General features: G+C 41.4%; 1 long non-coding RNA gene across 1 annotated transcript; it reads left to right on the forward strand.

The window, feature by feature from the left end:
* The first annotated feature begins 4165 nt into the window (after positions 1-4165).
* On the forward strand, positions 4166-15260 carry LOC138747294 (uncharacterized). The gene is made up of 3 exons (XR_011347411.1): positions 4166-4327; positions 7067-7190; positions 15186-15260. It is a non-coding gene; the product is annotated as an uncharacterized lncRNA (long non-coding RNA).
* The last annotated feature ends 7352 nt before the right edge of the window (positions 15261-22612 follow it).

Below are 22612 nucleotides of genomic sequence, written 5' to 3' on the forward strand. Positions count from 1 at the left end.
TCATTCTCTCCACTGAGGTGGTCCTGTATCCTATCAACGAAGTGAATGACATCTACTCGTCTCCAACAATATGTCCAAACAGGTGCCATCTGACATTGAGAGGGATGTGCGGTAGGTCAGTAGGAACACTTCTACCTGCTGATTCCCCTCCACACTCCTCTCCTTTCTAACTGGGAAAGATATTGCCATTCGTTCTCCATCTCAGGGGCTAAATTCAGAACTCCCAACCTTACAACTTTGTAGAAGGACCTTGACAAGTAGCACGACAGCTATTCAAGAAAGTGGTCCATAATGACATTGCCGGCAGTGAGGCAGAACTAATCAGTTTGAGCCCTGGGAGTGACACCTGCATCTTGAAGCACTAATGTGAAAATGATAATTACCCAGAATGTTTTCACTAAAATAGGGATAGATTTTCATGTTTGTCATTCCATAATATACAGTGCTCAAGTCAGATTTTCATAGTTAAAAAAGAGCAAAGATCTTTAAACATTTGCCAATTGGTGTTATCTTCTTTTAGTAAAGCATTGCTTAACATGTCTGCAAATTATTGCCCTGTGTGTGCTTGACAGCCTGTTTTATTTTGGAATAAGGCTACATGAATAAAGTCTTGTAAAGACCAAAGGATGTTGAACAAAATGGTAAAGATAAGTACAATAAAGTCACTGTTACGTCTCTGTGTGGGAGGCTTCTTAAATAACTTAGAGATGCAAGATTCAAATAGCAGAAGAGATTTTACTTACTGATGCCTTCCACCATGTCAGGAAATGTTCATACTCACATAGACATGCACCCCACAGTGGTGCACCATAGTTACTACCGTGAGAAGGGTGTGTTATCTAGTCAGGATCATGTGAACTCTTTTGTAACTTCCTAGGAATACACCCTTCTCACGGTAGTAACTGTGGTGCACGACTGTGGTGTGTATGTATATGTATATGAGTGTGAGTGTGAACAGTTTCCTGAGATGGTGGAAGGCATCAGTAAGTAAACTCCCTTCTGTTATTTGAATCTTGCATCTCTAAGTTATTTAAGAAGCCTCCCAGGTAACACAGAGACAGAACATGTTGGCAGCGGTCGGTATAAGAGAACAAGAATAAAGCTATAAGATTGATTGTAAGTCACTGAAATACGAAGGGGAAGAAGAGAAAAAATATTTCTGAAAATAAATGGCTGGTGCAACAGCAGTTCACCCAGTGATGGACGGGAGGCTGAAGACATTGTTGAATCATTTAAAATGTTTCAGCAGAAGTGCATTTTTGCATTCAAAAGCTATTTTAAAAATGCAACAGCTGAGGAGAAGTTTAGTTATATACATGTCTGGACAGGGGAGCGAGGCCGTGACTTATTTAATAGCTGAGAGCTTATGGGGAAGAGAAAAATGACCCCGAACAGATATTTGCAAAGTTTGTTTCTCACCTTGAACCCAGCTCTAATCCTAGAATTGAATGCAATGAATTTCAAGGTTTTGTGCAAGAGACTGACAAGAATGTTGCTAACTTCCTTACTACACTAAAAATTAATGCTGCAAAATGCAGATGAATGGATATAGAGGGAAGATTAGCTGATCAACGAATATGGGGGAGTGCCCATCCTGAAGTGCAAAAGTTTCTTATCAGGAAGGATCGCTTGAAACTGGCCAAAGATATAGACACAACCAGAGTCTTCGAAGCCACGAGGACACAAATAAAATCCCTATCAATGCAGACCCACCCACAGCAAAGAGAAGGAAGGGTTGATGCTATAAAAAATACAATCAGAAAAGTGCCACCCCCAGGACCTGTAGGAAGGGCAGCAGACAACACCCTTCCCTCCAAGCATACGCCTCTGAATGTGGAACCTACGGCATAGCAAACCACTGGGCAAAGATGTGCAAGTCTGACATGAAGGAAACAGTGATACCAGTGAAGAAAAAAGACAAGAAGATCCACCATCTCTTGAATCTGTTCACACACTCATATACATATACATACGCCCTACAGTGGTGCACTACAGCTACTACAGTGAGAAGAGTGTATTCTTACACAGTTACAAAATAGTTCACATTATCCTGACTATATGACAGTCACTTATAGTTAGATTTCATGTGTTCTCTTTTACATCATGAAAGAATATTAAATCCCTGAATGAAAAGATAAGGATGAGATCATTCAAATGACAAAGGTTTAATGTCCTTAAGTTTAAATAAATGTAAGTCTGTTTGACAGGGAAGGGATTGTGTACAAATACTGTAGGAGAGAATTTATTTTCTTGTTAATCAAATTAAATATGCAATATATTCTATTTCATCTCAGCAGGATTCATCCTTTGACACAAGTAACAAATTTTTGATCAAGGTAGTTGATTAAACCTCCGAAAGGATAAAACCATTTAGGTTTCTAGACTTGAAACACATTTCCTGTGTGTATTTAAAGGTGTTTTGGTACACTGATTTTTAAAAAATAGGGAAACCTGAATATTTTATTTCAATTGCAAATGCAATAAATAGAAATCTTACCCCCACCACCCCACCCCCCCACCTCCCCAAGGCAACTTGGAGCAATAGAAATGAACCTAGGATTGTTTCTTTTCTAGGAACATCGCCAAAAGTTATCCTGGAAAGAGCAAGAGTTGGTTTTGGCCACAGAGGCAGCTCAGACCTTCCTGGATCAAAATGTCCAGGACCCTTTGCAAGAAGAGGAAGTTGTACTGCAGGAGAACTTGAATGTCTTGATGGAGGAGTACAAATCAGCTGTATCAAGTGCAGATTCTCAATTAAACGTGATTGAGGATCTGCAGATAGAATTGCAGAAGTTCCAAAAAGGTGAGAGAAAGTATTCATTTATTTTCCAGATTACAATAAAATACTATTTACTGAGAGTTGAAAAGAATTCCAAGTAAGACAACAGAAAGCTGCATGTGGTTTGGAATAACCCCATCTTGTAATTATTACAGGATCCTGTCAATATGTCAAAGTCTATATAATCTGGTATTTTTTGACCATTTTGAATGTTTTAAAACATTTAAATATTTGACCATTATATTCCTTTAAACAGATCACAATGAATTTGAAACATTCATGATTCATTTAGAGAAGGAACCAGCAAAGATAAAAGCTGGGGAATTTGAATTGACATTCAAACTTAAGAAGCAGCAATTCCTCTTCAAAGATCTTCAATTTCACAAAGACACCTCAGACGATCTTGGAAAAGTGTCTTCGATGCTGGCTTTCACTTTTAAATAAGGAACGCAATTGAGACCTACAAGATCCAAATTGATCCTGATGCCATAAACCAATGCGTGGATGAGACGGTTGAAAGCGCCGATGCTCGCTTCAACACATTTAGACCAGAAGTATGACATAACTTAATTTTTTTTAGAATAATAGCATTTAAACTCCAATTTTACTTAAGATCAGTAATTTGAGAGCATTTTGATAGACGAACCAACTTGTGTAAGTTTTAGTCTTATAAGAGTGGCTCTGGAAAAGATTTGTGGCTGTGATTAATAATACCCATGAAGAACAGTAACAATGATCAATTCTTTCCAGTATTGTGGAGCTCTCTTGGTGGCCGAACTCACTCGAGTTGGATAGAGACCATTGCAGAAAATAAGTTGTGATCTCATTTCCTTTTAATAAAATCAAATGTCGAACAGATCATAACTGGTGAAGATTTTCCAGACTGGCCTCCCACGTGCATTTGTCACTGAACAAAGGTCACCTCACTGGCTCAATATGTCCTAAACCCAAGGATGAGGCTTGAATGGCATAACAGAAATGCAGAGTGTTCAGCTGGAATAAGCCCAGCCCAAAAAAATTTCTGTCAAATCTTCACTGACACACTAAAGTTGTGAAGGTTTTCAATGCTTCTGATATATTCCTGACCATCATATTTTTTTTAAAGCAAACTCAAAATAACAATTAAAAGATTTATTCACATAACAAGAACATAGAACATTACGGCATTTCACCTTTGGTGAGGAGTGAACATTGCCATTTGTCTGTGACCCTCAAAAAATTTGATGCAGGGAACAAAAAAAATGATAGTTGGCATAAGTTATGGACCAGTAATGTATTTCTTGACACATTTTGGATCGATTGGACACTTGATATTTGATAGCATCACAAAATTGTACATTTTAAAAATCCACATACTCATTCATTTCTTTCACTCTATAGTGCATTGAACTTGGATCCCGTCTTGGCACAAAGTTACATCAATAATGGCAAGAGAAGGCAGATGAGCTGTGTTTGTGGCTAGAGAGCGTAGAAAGAGAGAGAAGAATGGTTCAGGTGGAGGCCATCTCTAATCTAGAAATATTGCAGCAAGAACTTGAAAATATCATGGTAAATTAAAGTTGTTATTTCATAAATCACTGTGTAATGTTGCTTATTCTAATTTACAGGTAGAAAGATGAATGCTTTGAATAATGTTAATGTGCACATCCAATAACAGTGGTTAAGGCCACATGGGAGGTCTGTAAGTTTGACACCTGAAAGGAAGTTGAGCTCCATCCATTCTACCTTGATCATGTTTTAATGGGAGCCTGATGGAGAACCAACAGCCAATTTGCTTCCAGATGGTGGGGGCGATATTGGAAACTGTAACAAAGAAGCCAAACAGTTCTGCTCTCATTGTGTGTATATTTTCAGTATGGGTTTCCTCAGACCTTATGTTGCTTGTATCCATGTTTAATGGGGGTCTGGTGACTAAGGATATTGTGGTGGAATTTTCAGTATGGGTTTCCTCAGACCTTATGTTGCCTGTATCCATGTTTAATGGGGGTCTGGTGACTAAGGATATTGTGGTGGAATTTTGGACGACCTCCAAGATTATAACAGCAGAGCAAAAAAGTCAGCAAATCATTAATGGGATCATCAGATGCAGAGACGATAACACCATAGATGGGGGTTTCAGGAACAGGTGAAGGAGGTGGGAGGAAAGTGGTGATTTGGAGCACATTTGGAGGTAAGATTTGTTTGCAAGGTTGCAGAAATTGATTTATTCCAAAGAAGTATTTGAACCATAGAACCTTACAATATTACAGAACAGAAACAGGGCCCTTTGGCCCTTCTAGTCTGTCCAAACCCTTTTTCTGCCTAGCTCCTCTGACTTGTACCCAGTCCATAGCCCTCCATACCTCTCCCATCCATGTACCGGTCCAAATTCTTTTCAAATTTAAAATTGATCCCACAGTCACCACTTCAGCTGACAGCTTGTTCCACACTCCCACCTCTTCACTCTCTGTGTGAAGAAGTTCTCCCTCATGTTCCCCCTAAATTTATCCCCTTCACCCTTACTCCATGTCCTCTGGTTTGTATTTCACCTGCTCTCAGTGGAACAAGCCTACCCATATTTACTCTGTCTATCCCCCACATCATTTTAAATATCTCTCTCAAATCTTCCCTCATTCTACACTCCAGGGAATAAAATCATAACCTGTTTAACCTTTCCCTGCAACTCTGCTCCTGAAGTCCAGGCAACATCCAAGTCAATCTCTGCACAATTGCCATCCTTCCTGCAGTTAGGTGACCAAAACTGCACACAATAATCCAAATTTGGTCTCACCAATGTCAATTATACTTTATACTTTGATTTATCAAGGTCAATGTGCCAAAAGTTCTCTTTTCAACCCTATCCACATGTGACACCACGTTCAGAGAATTAGGTATCTGTATTCCCAGATCCCTCTGTTCTATCGTACTCTTCAGTGCCCTACTGTTTACCATGTATGTCCTTTCTTGGCTTGTCCTTCCAAAATGCAACACCTCACACTCACCTGCATTAAATTCTATCTTCCATTGTTCAGCCCATTTTTCGAGCTGGTCCAGATCCCTCTGCAAGCTTTGAAAACCTTCTTCGCTGTCCACAACACCTCCTATCCTAATGTCACCTGCATACTTGCTGATCCAATTTACCGCATTATCATCCAGATAGCCTTCCTGGTTTCTTTCTTGAGGTTTTTTCTTGCATTTTCTATACTCTTCAAGCACCTCATTTGCTCTGTGATGTCTATACCTGCTGCATACCTCTCTTCTTACAAACCAGATTCCTAAGCCTGCTAATCTTGACAGGAACATGCAAAGTCTGTACTCTCCAAATTTCACCTTTGTAGGTTTTCCACTGACCTCACACATAATTTTCCCAGTCCACACCTTCTCGATCCTTTCCCATTTCCTCAAAATTGGACTTTCTCCAATTTAGAATCTCAACCCAAGGCCCAGACCTATCCTTCTCCATCATTAACGAAACTAATGGCATCATGATCACTGGAGTTGATGTTTGAGGAATTGGAAAGACAAATTAGTAGTTCCCGTTTTGCTTTATTGATGTGGAGAACATTTCTGCTCATGCAGTCAGAGAGAAGTCGGACCATTTATTGCTGTAAATGGTCTGGGATTGATGGTCATGGAGAAAAGCTGTGAGCCATTAAGTGCTCAAGTGGGAATAGGAGTTGCAAACGGGTAGGATTGCTGAGGAAGAACACGTATTTACCTTTGAAGGATGATGGATTGGGGAGAGGGGACATCTGGAGTAAAAGTAGATGGGCAGAAAAACCATAATGCAGAATAACCCTCTGTAGCCAAATCTATGTCCATCAGTGGTGAAAAGCCAAATGAGTTCTTCAGCATTTTTTACCAATGCTGATGTGAATCTAAGCTTCAATTACTGCATCAGAACATTTTTAAACATTTTCTTGATGGTTTGCAAGGGGACTTCAGGGCCGGTCAAGAGATGTAGACAAGATAAAGACGATGAGCTCAACAGCATCAGAAACATCAGGCATATTAAATAGCAAGAAGCATTAATGAGTAATGACCAATAGAAAGTTTGATCTGGTTGTTTGAGAAAATTCCAATATCCTGTGGTTATTGGGTCCTTGAAAATGTTCACCTCCTCACCCCAAAGCAGGCCAGAGAGTTGTTGGTATTTATGATAATTTATAGAATCATTTTCACAGGCTGTTTATCTCCTTGACACCAAGACAATATCAAAATTAACCAAGGCATCGGCGAATCTAAGATATACAGAAAGAAATATTAATTTTATTGTGGATGAGTCATTGTGTCATTTTGAAATCACAGGTCCTTCAAGAAGAAATTTCTGAACATGAAGATGCTGTCGAAAAGTTACAGGAGGCAGCAAAATGCCTGCTGTCCTTGAGCAATGACGTTGTTCCAAATGTACTCCAGCTTCGAAAGACCACAGGTACCATTTCAATATTTGCTGCTTAGATCAAAAGGTGGTTCTCTAATTCCAACAAATAAAAGTGATGCTTCCAGCTGGTAAATTAGATATTTTCAATATATGCAAATTACCAGTGGGGACCCACCAACCTCTTTGAACCATTCTAAAATATTTCTTGCAATTGATTGGATTTCAAATGTTGAATCATCTTTACCTAGCACATCATAAATAGGCTATCATTTCATAAACAGGTCTGAAAACTCTAAAATAAATGGAATGACCATTTACTAAAGAACTGTGTACACTTCAATAAATGTTTGAATAAAATGCAGTATTTAAGAAAGTTCAATGGAACTTTCTCCGCTGAATTGTGGTTAGTGATTCAGACTCGTAGGCCAGAATCGCAATAGTATTGCAAAATGTGTGTTTATTGGATGAAATTTCTGCTAGAGTGGTGCATCTTAGAAGTGTTGGGTCTTATAAAATTGTTGCATGAGAGGTACTGAATTAAGAACCATATTTGGAGATTGGAAATGAAAATGGCAGCAAATGGGAATTCTTGCAGTGAATTCTTTAAAAGTTATGCTCTGCATTAATTTAATAAAGCAGCCAGGCTCCAGTCATGCCATACTTGTCCGTTGCTCATCAATTGAAGAGGAGATTGATTGATTGGAAACCAGACAACTTCCAATCATAGAAACAATACTGGAAATAGGAAACAAATGTTAAAATATGCCAGCAGGTCAGTGAAGTCACGAGCTGCATCGAAATGTTAATGTTGCTTTTCTTTTTTCCAGATGCTCTATCAGCTCATTTATTTTTCTACATTTCTGTTTTCTTTCCTAAATTTCAGAAATTCTATTTTTTCTGAAGAGTTCGCTTGTCTTGTTCATCAGTTATTAATAGAAATAGAGGGTATGTAGAAATGGTAGAGGGTTAAGCATCGGGCATTTACCAAGTGTGAACATCTGGCAAACATGCAGCCAAGGAAGTGTTTAGGGCTGTGATGGCTCAAAGACCCCCAATGAGAGGGGATTTCTCGTGCTGTGTTGGGAGAGCACCGAAGATCCATGCATCGGAGCACCCGAAGGGCGGGATACAGTTTTGGTGCAAATGGTTGCAGCTGCTCTCAGAGTCTTCTCTATTCAGCAGTGTATTCTTTGTTGTTCCTGCTCCTCCCCGGCCCCTGCTCCTCCCCGGCCCCAGCTCCTCCCACTTCACCTGCTCCTCTTGATAAGTAAAAAGGCCTTGAAGTCAACATGTTTTCAACAAAGAGTTGCACATCTGTCCCTCTCTCTCCCCATTTCCTTTTGCAAATGTCCCTTCCTTTTCACTGTTCCTCATTTCACTCGTCTGCTATTTCATGCTGATTCCCTCCAAACTTTTTTCATTCCTTGCTCACCTTTTTGCCCCTACTTTTCCCTCATCATCTTCTGTTCTACATTGCTTTAAATATTACTAAACCCACAGTTCTCCTTTCTCCAAAACAAAAAATGTGTTTGTTTGGATGAAAGCACTGGAACCTTGTGGTAAATCTTTGAAGACACTTTTAAATGTATGTGTAACAGAACCTTGTGTTCCTTTAGCTACCATTGAACAGAGATTCCAGCATTTGAGTCAGGAAGCATCAGAGCAGAAGAGGAAGTTGGAACGGACAAATGTCCAAGAGGAAGACCTCGAAGGTTTACTTTTACCTGGCACTTCTCACAACTGCGATTTCGGAAATGTTTTATTTCTGGATTGATGAAGCAGGGTCATTGACGTAGTTGAGAAACATTGCTATTTTGCACACATAACTGGTCAAGAATGACCAGATGATGTTGATTGCAAGATAAATTTTGGCTGGGACAATTACTGTCCGGATACAGGCCATCTCAGCCCCTCTAGTCCACACCGATTTAAGTGAGCTCCTCTAGTCCCACATCCGTTTTTGTCCATAACCCTCCAATCCCTTCACATCCATGCAGCTATCCAACTTGTTCTTAAATGACACAAGAAGTTACATCCCAGACCCTGGCTCCAGGGAGGCAAACTACTAATCTGTTTCCTTAATCGTATCCATAGAATCCCCGATCTGTCCTCCTGACCATCGAATCCCCTATAACTATTACCCTCCTCTTCCTTTCCCTACCCCTTTGGGCAACAGAGGTTGACCTTGTGCCAGAGATACAGTCACTGATTCCTTCCCCAGCCTGAATGCTCCTCAAGGAGGAGTACCAAATGTTGAAGGCTTCAGTTACAGGGGCTCCCTTCTGTATCTGCCTCTTCCCTTTTCCCTCTCCTAACTGTAACCCACTGATCCTCCTCCTGTGGCCCTGCTGAGACCACCTGGCTATAGCTCCTATCTATAATGGCTTCACTCTCACTGACCAGGTCGAGGTCATTGAGCTGCAGCTCCAGTTCCCTAACACGGTCCCTGAGATGCTACAGCTCTGTACACCTAGTGCAATCGTGGATATCTGGGAGGTAGAAGACTCCAGGACCTTCCACATCTGACACTGAGAAGAGCAAACTGCTCTCACACTCAACCATTCTCTCTCCCCCTCACCTTAGAAAGAGAAAATAACAAAAAAAATAGGTGGCAAATATACAGTCTTACCTTAATCCAGATATGCTCAACCTCAGCCTCTGCTCGCTGAAGCCTCTAGAGTCAAAGCCTCGAAGTCCCACTCTTTCACCAGGCCACTCCCTCACTGGGCCACTCCTCACTGGCCTCTCCTTTCCCTTACCCTCCTTTTATTGGCCCTTGACCAATTAAACTTGTCACTCTCAACTCGCTCCTCCTCCGAACACTGCCCGAACTCTGGTTGCCAACTCCTCCAACTCACTCCTCGAACCGACTAGGCCTGAGGCCTGGTAAAGAACAGAATTCATTGTATGATAGAATCTTGTGTGTTCTTTAAGAAACCAGATAGGATGTGGTTTAAGGTCTCATCCAAAGCAATTACATCCACTCATGCAATTTGATTTCACTACTTCCCCAATGTGCCATTTAGAAATGCACAGATTCATGTGGATGGTGATTCTCTTCACCATCTGAAACAAGCAAATGTGTTATTACTAGTAAAGCTCCTCCCTCGCATGTTCGAAGTTTGAAAAAGATCAAAGATGGTGCATAGTTTTATGCATCCACAAGTGTATAAAAAATGGGTTGTGGCAAATCAACGGCAATTATCCATGCTTGCTGCATCCAGGCATAATCAAAGATTGGAGCATGACTGCAATGCCATGTCAACTGTGGTGAATTAACTACCACCCCAGGCTGAGCTTTAGTAAAGGCCCCCTAACCTTGCCTCCTTGCCCCACTCTTTGCTGAATCGAATAAAGTGACATTAAGTTATGTTAAATAACATATTAGGGGTCTACAAAGTGGTTGATATCGACCCTTGGTGATGGGGGTGGAGTGGGTCAATGGTACAATCCAAGGGGTTTGAAAAATCCTAGGGAGTCGAAAAGGTGTCGATAAGCTTTGAGGTGTGGATTCAATTTTTGGGTTTGAAAGAATTTTGAGGTCCCTGCTCCTGCTTCTGCCGGGAGTCTGAAGTTTCCGCTCCTGCCTGGGACCTCGACGTCCTGGCTCCTGCCGGTCCGCCTCCTTCTGGGCCCCTGGGCTTAAGCCTACTCAATCTAATGGCTCATTGTCCACTGCATATCAAGTTTGACTTTTTAACAAAATGCTTCATCTGTAAAATCATGCACTTGTCTTCATCTTGTAATGTCCCCACGGGGCCCTGTGTCTGTACTGAGTGTTTGTGCTTTATATTGGCTGTCCCATGCCCTGTTCTCTCTCCCTGTTGGTTATTTTGATCCTGTGCTGATGAATGGCGGAGACACGGCTGGTGGTGAGGGGAAAGAGGAAACAGAGAAATCTGTTTGTGACAGAATGGACCATCAAATCTATGCCTGCTGTCAAAATACTCCCTTCAGCCCCATTCCCCCATAACCCTTCTCTCTCAGAGCACCCTGTGGCTGTATCCTTCAACAAGTATTCGGTTTTAGATACTGTGGGGTGGGGAGGGGGGGGGAGTTGGTGTGGTAGCGACATGCCAGGGACAAATCAAGGTGGCCATTTTTCCGGCACAGTGGTTGCCCCCCCCCCCCTCCCCTGGCTCAGAAGGGAGGATTTTGGAGAGGAAGAGAGCGATTGTGATTTGGGACTTGTTGGTTAGACAAGTGGATAGGAGTTTCTGTAAATAAAGTGGAGGCTCCCAGATGGAATGTTATCTCCCAGGTGCCAGGGTCAGGGATGATTTGGATCAAGTTCATAGCATTCTGGAGGGGGAGGGCAAGCAGCTGGATGTCATGGTCCACATGGGGACCAATGACATCAATAGGAGTAGGGATGAAGTCCTCAAGAGGGAACACAGGGAGAGACTCCTTTATCCAGACATCTAAAATCCAGAAAGCTCCAAATTCCAGCATTTTTTTTCCTGGTGCTGGTACAGTGGAGAGAGAGAAAGAGAGAGATAGATGGCAGCATGACTTGTGCGGGCAGGGCGGAGAGAGAGATGGCAGCGCGACTCGGGTGGCAGGGAGAGAGAGACGGCAGGGCGACTTGGGCAGGCGAGGGGGAGAGAGATGGCAGCACGACTCGGATGGGCGAAGGGGGAGAGAGAGACGGCAGCGAGACAGATAGGCGAGGAGAGAGAGAGAGAGACAGCAGCGCGACAGGTGGGCGGGGGAGACAGAAGCGTGACTCGGGTGGACGGAGGGGTTGGAGAGACAGCATCGTATCTCGGATGTGCGGGGGGTGAGACAGCAGCACAACTCACGTGGGCAAGGAGATAGATAGACGTCACCGCAACTTGGGTAGATTGGAGAATGGTAAATGTAGTCCCCTTGTTTAAAAAAGGTAATAGGGAGAATCCTGGGAATTAGGGTTTAGTCTTACATTATTGGTGAGTAAACTAATGGAAGGGATTCTTAAGGATGAGATCTATGAACATCTGGAGAAATACAGTCTACTCAAGAATAGTCAGTATATCTTTGTGAAGGCAAGCTTGGGCCTCACAAAGCTAACTGAGTCTTTGGAGGAAGTTACAAAAGAAATTAATGAGGGTAGGGTGATAGATGTAGTCAATGTGGATTTTAGCAAGGCATCTGGCAAGGTCGGCCATGAGAGACTCCTTCAGAAAGTCGTGAGTCATGGGATGAGTGAAAAATTACCTGCATGAAATAAAAGCTGTCATGTCGGAAGAAAACAGAGAGTAGAAGTGGAAAGAAAGTATTCTGCCTGGAGGTTGGTAACTAGTGGAGTGCCGCAGGGATCTGTTCTGGGACCCCTGCTCTTTGTGATTTTCATAAATGACCTGGATGAAGAGGCGGATGGATAGGTCAGTAAGTTTGCGGATGACACGGTTGGATTGGAGGAGTTGTGGATGGCGATGAAGGCTGTTGAAGGTTACAAAATGATGAAGATGGGATGCAGAGTTAGGCGGAAAAGTGGTAGATGGATTTCAATCCAGATAAGTGAGAGTTGATGCATTTTGGAAGGACAAACCAGAAGGCTGAGTCCAGAGTTAATGGTTGGTTACTTAAGAGTGTGGATGAACAGAGGGACCTTGGGTTTCAAATCTACACATCTCTCAAGGTTGCCGCACAGTTTGATAGGAGAGTTAAGAAGGCTTATAGTGTGCTGAGATTCCTTCATAGGAGGTTTGAATTCAGGAGTAGAGAGGTCATGTTGCAACTCTACAAATCTTTGGTATGACTCACTTAGAATATTATGTTCAGTTCTGGTCACCTCATTATAGGAAGGATGTGGAAGCTATGGAGAGGGGACAGAGGAGATTTACCAGGATGCTGCCTGGATTGGGAAACAATTCTTATGAGGCAAGGTTCGCAGAGCTGGAGTGTAGAAGTATTAGAGGAGACGTGATAGAGGTCTACAAGATTATGAGAGGCACAGATAGGTTGGACAGCAAGCTGTTTCCCAGGTCAGGATCAGCAAACACCAGAGGTCATATGTACAAAGTTAAGGGAGGGGAATTTATGGGAGACATCAGGCGTAAGTTTTTTTTAACACAGAGAGTTGTGGGTTCCTGGAACAACTTGCCAGGGATGGTGGTGGAAGCTGAAACATTGGGAACATTTAAATAGAGGGTTATGGGGTAGGGAGGGTTTTGTACTTTTTTGAGGAAGGAATGTTTGGGTCGGCACAACATTGAGGGCTGTAGGGCCCTGAAATGTGCTGTCGTGTTTTACGGTCTATGTATGTTCTAAGTCACCTCAATCACCTACCTGCCACCAACACCAGGGTAATATACAGTAATCTAATCCCCTTCCATCCAACATGAGCATGTCTTTGAAGATGAGAAGGACTGGAGGATGGAATCGAATGTGGATGGCTGAGACAGAGGCACACTAATGGTTGTGCCATTATGTCACTCGACAGGACCCCATCTCCCCAAGTAACCGTAGTCTGGAATTACAAGGCTGTTGTTCCCATTCATCACAGGAAGAACATTTGACTCATGGACTGAAGTGTTTTGACCATGATTCCAAGTCACTGTTCTGGAAATTGAAATGAGATCTAATGGTGGAGCTTTCACCATCCCCATTATATTGAGGAATATCTCCCTTAACTGAATCACAGAATAGACACAGCAAAGAAGAAGGCCATTTGGCCCATTGTGCCATGCCAGCTCTGTACATGGATGGCCATTAATTCTACACTCTCTCCATGTAAATATTTCCCTCATATATATATTTATCAAATTTAGTCCAGAGGGTCGGTTCACAGGCAGTGAATTCAATCTTTGAACCTCAGAGTAAAAACATATTTTCCTTTGATCATTTTTTAACTCTTTTCCCCCTTGTGGCTCAGGACCTACTGATCCCTCTGCCAGCACAAACAGACTCTCATCCATTTTGGCAAAACCGCACTATTTGATGCAAATTTAAATATTGTTGCGTCTACATCCAAATCCAGATTTAAAAAATCAACGAGTCCAAAACCGATTCCTCAAGGAATCCTTTCATCAAAAAAAAACACTATCTGAAGCCACATCTCGAGCATGTCGACAGTCATCCAAAGATAATGTTTGCAATCTTAAATACTTCCCTCAGCAAAAACAATTCAATCCAAACCTCTTCAATCTAGGCAACTTCCTGGTAACCTCTTCTGAACCCTCAACAATCCTTCGACATCCTTCCGTGAATTCAGTACCAGAACACTACATAATATTCCAAATGCGGCCGACCCAAAATTTTATACAGTTGTAACTTGACTCCCCAACTTTTACACTCAGTGCCCCAAATCATAATGTCCAGCAGGCTGGATGTTTCTTTACCATCCTCTCCACCATGTTGTCTCTTTCAGGGAGCAATGAACTTTCAGCTCAAAATCCTTCTCTCCATCAATGCTATAAAGGGTGTATTGTATACTTTCCTCTTGCATTTGACCCCCCCCAAAATCCAGCACCTCACTCGGGGGAGGGGGAGGGGAAGCAGGAGGGGGAAGGGGCGGGAGAGGTTGAGGGGAAGAAGAGAAGGAGAGGGAGAGGGGAAGGAGAGAGAGAGGAAAGGAGAGGAAAGGAGAGGGAGGGAGAGTTGTCAAGGAAGGGGGAGGGATATAGGGAGAGGGTGAGGGGAAGATAAGGAGAGGGAGAGGGGAAGGAGAGAGGAAGGAGATGGAGGGAGAGTTGTCGAGGATGGGGGAGGGATAGAGGGAGAGGGTGAGGGGAAGAGGAGAAGGAGAGGGAGAGGGGAAGAAGAGGGAGAGGGAAGGAGAGGGAGTGAGAGTTGTTGAGGAAGGGGGAGAGATAGGGAAAGGGTGAGGGGAAGAGGAGAAGGAGAGGGAGGGGGAAGAGGGAGAGGGAAGGATAGGGAGTGAGACTTGTCGAGGAAGGGGGAGGGATATAGGGAGAGGGAATTAAAGGGTTTCTATTGTCTCAGAATCTGGATGAAAAAGTGAAGATCATTTTGTGCTGAAGACCATTGGTCAGCTTCGCGTGATCTTCTTCAAAACTATGTTCATCTCTTCCCTTGAATGATTTTTGTTTACGTTACTTGTAGATTCGTGAAGCACAGAAGGGAGGACAACAACTTGTGCTGGAAGTCGAGCTGGTAGCAGGACCAACAGTCAATAAGGCAGCGATACTTGGAAACACAATCAACATGTTCAGGTATTTCTACATCCAGTCCTGGAGGATCTCAACAATGTTCAAGCAAGATTTCTGCCAACACCTAAAAATTCGACAACTCCAAGAAAAATGTAGTGAACAGATCCAACCTTTGTACACATCATTCATCACCCTCACCAAAGCCTTTAACTCTGCATCAGGGAAACAACTATGGTAACAACTATGGGAAACAACTATTAGATGAACTGAAAAGTACGTACGGATCCTGAGACTCTTCAACAAAGGCATATTGGCCACAGTCATGGTCAGCAACAGTACGTGAGAACCTTTTTCCATGAAGTAAAGAGTAAACAAGGATCAGTCTCAGGTCACTCACCTGAGTGCTATTGGTACCATGTAACCCAGTTCTACCTGTCGCATGGTCAAGTGGTCGGTGACTAAACTGGCTCCCCCACCAGGCTTGCCTGGTGGCTAGACACCCTGCAGGATAAAAAACAAGACCTGTCAAAGGGCGGATGAACCATGGACAGGAAGGTCTGGCAAACCATCATCTGAGAAGGAACAGCAACCTTTGAAGCCAGCAGATGTGCAGAAATAGAAGAAGATGAGAGGAGAGGCCGTACCAACCCAAGCCTGATCTGCCATCTGGAACAACTTGTCCTGAATGCAGAAGAACTTTCAAAGGCAAGATTGGACTCAGAAGCCACTTGATAGCAACGAGGATGAAAAATTTCTGACAGACAGCGCAGAATTCAAACTCAGGTCCAGTCCTGACCACTGGCCATGTAAAGGCATTACCCTAACCATTACATCAACCATGACACCCTGTTGGTTCAGAGAAGCCGGCTGGAATCTCGAGCGTCTGGAGGAATCGATGGGTCAGGCAATGGTGGGGAGGGGTCGGGGATCAGCGGCGGCAGTGGGAAGGACTCAGGGATCAGCGGTGGCTCCTCCCACACCCCCCACACACATCCCCCAACACATACACACCCCACACACACATACACACTCGATGTTTTGAAAACTTTTATTTAATATTTTCAAATTACATAAAGAAAATCAAATACATATGAAATAACTATAAACTACATCCCCTCCCCCTTACTAATACAATAAAAACCAAAAAATAACCAAAATAAAGAAAAAAAAACCAACCTCCCCTTCCCCCAAAACCTTACAGAAATGTATCAAATATTCCCTGATTGGTGTGCCAACCTTATAACATTTATTTAATTTCTATAGCCACGTGTTTCAAATATAAACCCAACATATCAATAAAAAAATAGTAATTACTTTTTACATTATATGTTAATTTTTCTAAATATAGACAAGACTGCAATCCATTATGCCATCTTCGCCAGTTTATATTCTTCCATGTGACAACTATACAATTCCTCGCTACTTCTAACCCTAATCTTAACAAAGCCAAATATGGTTTTGGCATTATTGAATCAACAAATGGAACATTAACATAACTCAACAAACACATTTTTGGATCCAATCGAATATCCCTTTTAAACAAATCCCTCAAAAATTTTATAATTTCCTCCCAAAAATGCTTAATTTTCTTACATGACCAAACTGAATGTACAAAATTAACTTTCTGCTCTCTACATCTAAAACATAAATCTGTTAAACTGAATCCATATCTATTAAATTTCTCAGGGGTTAAATATAATTGACGCAAAATATTATAATTGACCATACTATACTTCACATTAATTAACTTTGTAACACTGTCAACACACATTTTTGACCATTCCTCCCATGTCAAAACAATATTTAACTCTTTTCCCATTTCTCTTTTTCCATTTTCTCCTGCAACAACCTATACATATCAGAAATAAAGCCTTTTTCACCTTTATCTGCAATTAATAATTCAAATTTCTTTTGACCTGGTAAATTTATTTCCTTACCATAATTCTTTAAATAATCTCAAAGTTGGTAATAAACAAAGAATTTGACGGAATACCATATCTTTCCTGCAACCTTTTAAATGAACAAAACCTCCCTGCTTCAAAACAATCTATAACATTAACTATTCCTTTAATTTCCCAATCTTTTAAGTAAGGATTCTATCATGAAAAGGGAATTAATTTATTCTGATATAATGGTGATCTTATCAAAACTTTTCCTTTAGAACCTAGAATTAAATTGTGATTGTACCAAATGTTCATTATATGTTGAAAAACGGATAATTTAAATTCTTGTAACAATAAAGGATTCCATTTATAAATAAAATGATTGATATTATTTTCCGTAATCTGAGCCATCTCTATCTTTGCCCACCTAGGAGATTGTTCAATATCAAATAACCAATTAATAAACTTCATCTGTGCCGCCTCATAATAATTATAAAAACAATGTAATTGAAAACCACCCAATTCATAACACCGTCAATTTTTGGAAAGAAACCCTCGATAATTTACATTTCCATAAGAATAACCTGATAGCTTTATTTATTTCCTTAAAAATTTTTTTTTGCAACTACGCAAGGAATAGATTGAAAAAAGTATTGTACTCGAGGATAAATGTTCATCTTTATACAATTCACTCTTCCCATTAAGGTCAATGGTAAATTTGTCTACAATCTATATAATCTTCTTCTGCTATTGGTAAAATCTCACTCTTTTCCCAATTAATCTTATATCCTGATAATTTACCATACTTATTCAACAAGTCCTGTAATGATTTTAGTGACGTTTTTGGATTAGTTAAATATACAAAACCATCACCTGCAAATAAGCTAATTTTATTTTCATTTTCTCTCACTTTAATTCCCCTAATACCAAAATCATGTTGAACAGCCTGAGCTAAAGGTTCTATCACCAAAGCAAACAAAGCAGGTGAAAGAGGACAACCCTGTCTTGTAGAACGAGATAAATTAAAAGATTTTGAAATCTGACCATTCATCACTACCCTTGTCATAGGTCCCGCATATAAAGCCCTAACCCAACCCCTAAAAAATGGACCAAAATTAAATTTTTCCAATACTTTAAACAAAATCTTCCACTCAACTCAATTGAGTTGATTATCTTGTTGATTTGCAGCATTAATTAATGAAATCAATTTAACTATATTATCTGCTGAATATCTACCTTTAACAAACCCTACCTGATTGATATGTAACAATTTTGGCAAATAATTTGCTAACCTATTAGCTAAAACTTTTGTCACCAATTTATAATCAACATTTAATAATGATATCAGTCTGTAAGGTGACACTTTTAAAGGGTCCCTTTTTTTTAGGTATAACTGTAATCAATGCTTTTGAGAAAGATTCTGGAAATACATCCATTTCAGTTGCTTGTTTCAAAACATCTTTATATAATGGAAATAATAAATCATTAAATTCTTTATAAAACTCCACCGTAAATCCATCCTCTCCAGGAAATTTCCCATTAGGCATCGATTGCAAAGCTTCTTTCAATTCTAATTCAGTAAATAAAATAGCTAAATTCTTTACCTCAACTTCATTCAACACTGGCAAATTTAAAAAATTTATCAGTAATATCTTCTCATTTATGTAATTTCTCCACTCTTCCTAATAGCATTAATTGTCCTTGATACTTGCACAGTTTTAAGTTGCCATGCCAAAACCTTATGCACTCTTTCTCCCAATTGATAATAACATTGTTTAGACTGCAAAATCATTTTCTCATATTTATATGTTGTAAATTATTATAATGTAATTTCAATTTAGATAATTTTATCTGTACAATTTTTTTCTCCAAGCCTTCAATTTCCTTTTCCAAATTTAAACTTTCGAATGAATACTTTTTTTTCTATTTTAGTTGTATAGCTAATAATTTGTCCCCTCAAATATGCTTTAAAGCGTCCCACAAAATAAATTTACTTTGAACTGAATTTTCTTTCATTTGTAAATGAAAAATAATTTGATCTCTCATATATTTAATGAAATCTGGTCTCTTCAATAACTTTTCATTAAACCTCCATTGATAAGCTGTCTCAGTTAATTCAGCCCCTAAACATTTAACCAATAATAACGAATGATATGAGAATAACCTACTTTTATATTCTGCAAAATTAAATTTACCTTGTAAATGCACAGAAATCAAAAATACATTTATTCTAGAGAAAGGATTATGCCGAGCTGAATAAAATTAATAATCTTTCTCAGTTGGGTTTAATTTCCTCCAAATTTCCACTAAATTTAAATCCTTCATCATCTTAAGCAGTCTTTTTGCCATTTTAGTTCTTTTAACAATTTTTGGAGATTTGTCCAACAATAGATCCAAACAACAGTTAAAATCTCCTCCTACCAACACATTCCCATTTGCCTGATTCAAATTTAAAAATGTCTCTGAAATAAATGTCTGATCATCTTCATTTGGTGCATAAACATTCATTAAAGTCCAACTTTCAGAAAAAAATCTTACAGTTAACAATCAGTACTCTTCCAGCATTAGCAAAAAAAGAATCCACAGCAAAAGATTTTTTTTTTTATTAACTGATATCGCCACCCCTTTAGTTTTAGAGTTTAATGAAGATGAAATTACACGTCCTACCCAATCTCTTTTCAACTTCAAATGTTCTTTTTCTGTCAAATGAGTTCCTTGCAAAAATACAATATCTACTTAATATAATCTATAACACGTTATATAACCGTATAACCATATACAGCACAGAACAGGCCAGTTTGGCCCTACTAGTCCATGCAGTCGCTGACCCAGGGGGAGGTGTGGGTGGTGCCATCACTGATGGACGGAGGGGTGTTGGTGCCATTGCTGATGGAGGGAGGGGGGATGGTGTCGTTGCTGATGGAGGGAGGGGGGTTGGTGTCGTTGCTGATGGAGGGAGGGGGGATGGTGCTGTCGCTGATGCATCAAGAATCGCGAGGTGACGTCGTCATTGACAAGGATGGGGATGGAAGCAGCGCCGACAAGCGGGGTGGGGTCACATGCAATGCCTGCCATGCCCTAGATACATTGGTGCCCAACATAGACACTGACACACACACACTCACACATCCCCCAAACACACACCCCTCACACACACCAACACAACCCCTTACACACACACACCCCAAACTAACACACCACAATGCACACCCCACACTCCACACACACACACCCCTCATACTGACACCCCAACACACATCCCTCCACACCATCTCCCCACCCATCCCACACACCCTCTCACCCCCCCACCCACGCATCCACACATTCAGACACCCCCACACTGCCCCCTACACTCATCCTCACACACAACACACACACCCCACACACACAAACCAACACACCCACTTGCACACACCCCACATTAACACACAAAACAAACCCCACACCCACACTTCCGACACACCCATCCCCCACAAACACACACCACACATAACCCACACACACCCCTCATACACACTCCCACACACACCCCACAACACACACCACCCACCCACCCATCCCACACACACTCTCACCCCCCACCCACACATCAACACACTCAGACACCCCCACACAGCCCCCCTACACTCATCCTCACATACAACCCACACACCCCCACACACATCCACACACAATTCCCACATGCACCCCCCACACACCCACTTACACACACACACCCACTTACACACACACCCACCCCCCACACACACCCCTCACAAACACCCCCAAACACACATCCACACACTCAGACACCTCCCACATTGACTCCACACACACAAATCCTCACACACACCAAACACACCCACACACACTTCACACACACAGCCACCCCCACACACACAGGCACCTCCCATACTGACCCCCCATACACACCAACCCCACACATACACTCAACACACACCTTCCACACACCCCCCCCTCACACACACACACACACACACACACTCAGACACCGCCCACACTGACCCCACACACACACACACACACACACACACACACACACACACACATCCACACTCCAATAGAATCTATTTCCTCCCTCTCCACTTAATCCTGTCTCCAAGCCGGATTCTCGAATTAAATATAGTCTTAGTTCCTGGATGAATATAATATGGGTCTGGAAGTCGGGTTTTAGAATTAAAGGTTCTGAAAATCGTTCAGGAAATGTCCCCCCAATTATTTCAGGGCAAATTGGAAGATGTGCTTTTATATCAGCGACATGTTCTATCAGTGAGATAATTTTGTCGAGTTCCTTCCATTTGACGTCGATGTTGTGCTTTGTACCAATGTTCTATATATATTTGTTCGTTGATGATATATTTGTTCACTCTTCTGTATATATTCTGTATATACTTTTTCACTGTCAACAAAACCCCCACATACGTGTGCACACACACCCACACACATTCCCACACACACCCACATACATTCGCACACACATCCTCCCACACACACACACACACACACACACACACCCTCCCTCACACCCCTTCTTACACACGCTCACACACATACCCACCCACGCATATATACCCCACACACATCCACCACACAATCCCACCCACACACCCCACACACATTTCCTCCAACGCCCCAATAACCCAACTTGCAGCCCCCAAACACACACTCCAATCCCACACAACTCCACACACACACACACCCCAACACCCAAACACAACGTCAACTATTTCTGGGCAAATTAGAAGATGTGCTTTTATATCAGGGACGTGTTCTATAAGTGAGATAATTTTGTTGAGTTCCTTCCATTTGATGTCGATGTTGTGCTTTGTACAAATGTTCTGTATATATTTGTTAATTGATGATATATTTGTTCACTGTTCTGTATGTATTCTGTATATATTATATATATTCTGTACATACTTTTTCACTGTCAACAAAACCCCCACATATGTTCACACACACACTCCCACATACACACACACCCTACCACACACACACCCAAATACATCAGACACTCCCACACCCTCCCACACACACATACACACACACACCCTCCCTCACACCCCTTCTTACACACGCTCACACACATACCCACCCACGCATATATACCCCACACACATCCACCACACAATCCCACCCACACACCCTTCACACATTCCCTCCAACACCCCAATACACCACATGCAGCCCCCAATCCCACACAACTCCACACACACACTCCAACACCCACACACAACCCCAACTATTTCAGGGCATATTGGAAGATGTGCTTTTATAACAGGGACGTATTCTATAAGTGAGATAATTTTGTTGAGTTCCTTCCATTTGATGTTGATGTTGTGCTTTGTACAAATGTTCTGTATATATTTGTTAATTGATGATATATTTGTTCACTGTTCTGTATGTATTCTGTATATATTATATATATTCTGTACATACTTTTTCACTGTCAACAAAACCCCCACATATGTTCACACACACACTCCCACACACACAC

Source organism: Narcine bancroftii, chromosome 12, assembly GCF_036971445.1.
Source record: "Narcine bancroftii isolate sNarBan1 chromosome 12, sNarBan1.hap1, whole genome shotgun sequence".
Classification (NCBI taxonomy): domain Eukaryota; kingdom Metazoa; phylum Chordata; class Chondrichthyes; order Torpediniformes; family Narcinidae; genus Narcine; species Narcine bancroftii.